The sequence below is a fragment of the Chenopodium quinoa genome, unplaced genomic scaffold (genome assembly GCF_001683475.1).
Source record: "Chenopodium quinoa cultivar QQ74 unplaced genomic scaffold, ASM168347v1, whole genome shotgun sequence".
NCBI classification, from domain to species: domain Eukaryota; kingdom Viridiplantae; phylum Streptophyta; class Magnoliopsida; order Caryophyllales; family Amaranthaceae; genus Chenopodium; species Chenopodium quinoa.
Genome location: NW_018744421.1, coordinates 120,771 through 124,400, shown reverse-complemented (window position 1 = coordinate 124,400; position 3,630 = coordinate 120,771). Strand labels below are relative to the sequence as shown.

The 3,630-nt window shown below is 32.3% G+C and overlaps 1 long non-coding RNA gene across 2 annotated transcripts; it reads left to right on the top strand.

Moving 5' to 3' along the window:
* Positions 1 to 268: 268 nt before the first annotated feature.
* Positions 269 to 3,321, top strand: LOC110696956. Of its 2 annotated transcripts, XR_002506440.1 has the most exons (5): positions 269 to 595; positions 1,062 to 1,157; positions 1,796 to 1,898; positions 2,374 to 2,569; positions 3,096 to 3,321. It is a non-coding gene; the product is annotated as an uncharacterized LOC110696956 (long non-coding RNA). The 2 variants fall into 2 exon arrangements; XR_002506441.1 differs by lacking the exon at positions 1,062 to 1,157 and having other exon boundaries at positions 270 to 595.
* Positions 3,322 to 3,630: the final 309 nt, after the last annotated feature.

The following is a 3,630-nucleotide window of genomic DNA, read 5'->3' as shown; positions in this document are numbered from 1 at the left end:
CATATACGAATGTGTGGCACTAGCTCATGACAAATAAACCAAAATAAAACAATAAAAGAAAAACCGGCCATCAGGAGGACTATCGCCACCACCAGCATGCTTTCTTCAAGACTATCAACTTCATTTCTGGAGGATTAGAAGTGTGTGGATTAACATATGCAATAGCAAAATAACACCATGCAAAGGACAACAACATGAGAAGAACAATTGACAGTTGGTGAGCTAAAAAAATAAATAAATATATATATATAATTGGGATCATGTGAAAACCAAGTCCTATAATAAGAACTAGGAACTCATCTGGATCGTTCATTGAGATTCATCTGACGGCCTATAGTTCACCCGCTTCATTAAGGGTATTTCCGTAATTTTAGTCAATGAATGACCTTTGTTCTAATTTTTTCGCTTCTGTTTTTTTTTTTTTTTTTCGCTCTCTTCTTCTTAGTTTCTCTCTCTTCTCTTGAAAGCTCTCTACGGCAATTGATAGTTCGATTTCGCTGTTCGATTTTTTGGATTTCGCTGTATGATATCTTCAATTTAGTTCCAATTCTTCGAGTTTGCTACTCGATTTATGTTAATCGATCATCATGGAGAGGTAAATTTTACAGATTCTTTTGTTTTTATAATTGATTTTATATTTTTATATAATTAGGTTTTGCTTTGTTTTTGTTCGACTGTCTTTTTCGATTACTATTTGATGGTTGTTGTTTACTCAATTTGATTATTATTGTATTTTATTTTGTCAGGGTTTTTGTTTCTTATTCTATTTTGTTGCTTTTTAATCGATTTTAGTTTTAGTTTTTTTCATAATCTGATGCATTTTTTTTACTTGTTTTTGAATGTTCACCTAAATCTGGTTAAGGGGGAATGAGGTGTTAAACAAGTGGGATTTTGTTTTCATGAGGTGTTACTTTTGAGCTTGAATTATTTACTTTTGAGCTTGAATTATTTACTTTTGAGCTTGAATTATTTACTTTTGAGTTGATTGTAATGATTGAGTTTTATACATTATTTTGTGGTGTTGATGTTTCATAATGTGTTATACTTTGTTGCAATCAAAGGGGAATGAGGTGTATGTAATGAAGTTGCATGGAGAAGTTCTAAATCCGAGAAGTGGTTGAGTCTTGCTGTCTTGCCAAGGTTGCTGCCCTGCCAAGGTTGCTGCTAATATTTAAAGTTAAAACAGTGGGGACTTAATGAAAGCCTAATGCTACTGTTGATGTTCGCACTTGATTGACAACTAGCTATTGTTGATTTTCTTAGACCATTATAGGTTTTTTGTTAAATTAAAGTACCATTGATATCACTATGTAGTCTGATAAATTGTTAGAGATAAACATAAATCCTTCCTTTCTAATGAATGATTAATAATTATCATTACATTTGAGTAATTTTGGCTTACTTTTGGCATACTTTGATTAACTTTTGATATAATATAATATAATTTTGAGTTTTAGTAACTTTCTTAGTTTGCCAGAGTATCTTCACCATAAAGATGACCCCCATTTATGCTTTAGGTAGAAGCATTCATATTGCAAAAGTATGTAGGGATAGGATTTTAAATTGCTTGACAATATAATATCGTATTTTTCAAATATCCTTCTACAGGTTTGGAATAGAGCTAAAACACATGCTGATTTAACAAATTGTTAATTAGCACTTGGGATGTCCTGTAGGAGCTTATATTTGTCCCAATGCCTGTTATTTACCCCCATTTCACCTACATTTCTTTTATATAAGATTTGTTCTTATATAGAATAATGTTTATTTATGAATGTGAATTTGGCATTTCTAGGGTGCAGATACTACTGTGGTGTTGGTGCCGATAGAATTTGGACATGATCTGATGTTCAGTACAAAGCTATGAAATTAACATAAGTGGAAGCAAAATTCTTAAGGTATCCTGATGAAATTTTGTGTTCTTGCATTTACACTAGTACCCAATTGTGGGTAGTTTCTAGGTGTACACTCTTTTATTTACATATACTATATAGACCTTTTTATTTACTTTTGAGAATTTTTTGTTTACTTATGAGTTATTTTGTAATATGAATGCTTGTTTAAGTAGTTCTCTTCAAAAATATAAAATTATTTACTTTTTACATTAATTTATTAACTTTTAATGTCAAAACCTTCACTTTAACCTCAACTCATATATTTCTCTCTTAGTTGATTTACATTAGAGATATTTGGAGGTAGTAATAGAGCTGAGGTCCTCAGCCAATCTAGAAAAAATATGACAACCCCAAAGTTTTTCGGTTTACTGATACATAGAGGGCTTTAAACCCAATTAATCGTTTATATTATTTACTTTTGAGATTATTTTATTCACTTTTGAGTAATTTATTTTATTTACTTTTGAATCCCACGTAGTTGCTGCCCTGCCATGGCTTGCTACTGCAGCTTCTAATTTTGGCTTGACAAGGCTGCTGTGCTAATTTCTGCTCTACCGCCTGCTGCTGTTGTGCTACTTCTACTTTACCGCCTGCTGCTGCTATGCTACTTCTGCTACACTGCTGCTGCTGTAAATGTTTGTTGGGAGTTCTTGAAGTTGAGCGAAACGGGCTAAGTAATCTACTTTTTGATCTACTTTTTATTATTTTTTTTATCTACTTCTGTCATATGATGCATAGTGCCAAGGCTGCATAATGGCTAGTAATCTTATTCTGTAATGTGATTTCTTGTAATCTTCTCATTTCATTGCATCTGTTAGTTTTATTAGCTGCATTAAATTAGGTTGAGTGAAGTACGCTGTTTTGATTTGTGACTTTATGGCAAGGGATATATCTCAGATGGAAGGCATAGTATCGGTTTAACTAATGTGGGTTGAATTATTAACTAATGTGGCCATAGATTTACTTTGAGATCGTTTGATTTACTTTTGAGTAACATTGATTGATAACACTAACCTAATAGCTCAATTGGTAGAGCATTGTGCAAAAGTGCAAAGAATGTGGGTTCGGTTCCCACGTAGGTTTATTTATTAATTAGTTGAAATTAATCTATAGATGTTTTATTTGTTTTCTACCAAAAAAATAAAATTGTTTACTTTTTACACTTATTTATTTACTTTTAGTTTTAAAACATTACTGCAGGTCAGGCTCCTGCAAATGTTTATTGGAGTGCTAGACCTTTATGGGAAGTGATTACCCAAAAGGTTCCTCCTTGCCCAATGATGTGAAAAAGTGGCTTCTGAAGAAACCTTCAAAGGACATGAAGAAAAATCAGAGTAAAACCGATGTGAAGAGTCGTTTAAGTGACAAAGTGATTCCCGTTAAGGAACGCTTGGGGGAAAAGGTTGAGTTCAAAACACCTACAATGCCTAGGAAGAAAAGCTCTACGAAGGATAAAGGAAAGAGAAAAGCTGATACTTTAGAGAAGAAGGCTTGGGTAGAGAAGAAACAAGGAATCCTAGCTAAGAGAGAAACTATTTACTCCAAAATTGAATGTAGGTCTTCTAAAGGATGCCTACTAGCTAAAGTTATGGATGAAGAAGAGGATACAGATAAAAATTGGAAGAGAGCAAAGAAAGAGAAAAAAGATTAAAACATTGCTTAACTTTCAATTATTAGACTTAGTTTTTAATTTAAAGTTAATTTATTTAAGCTTTATTAAAATTCCATCAATAAT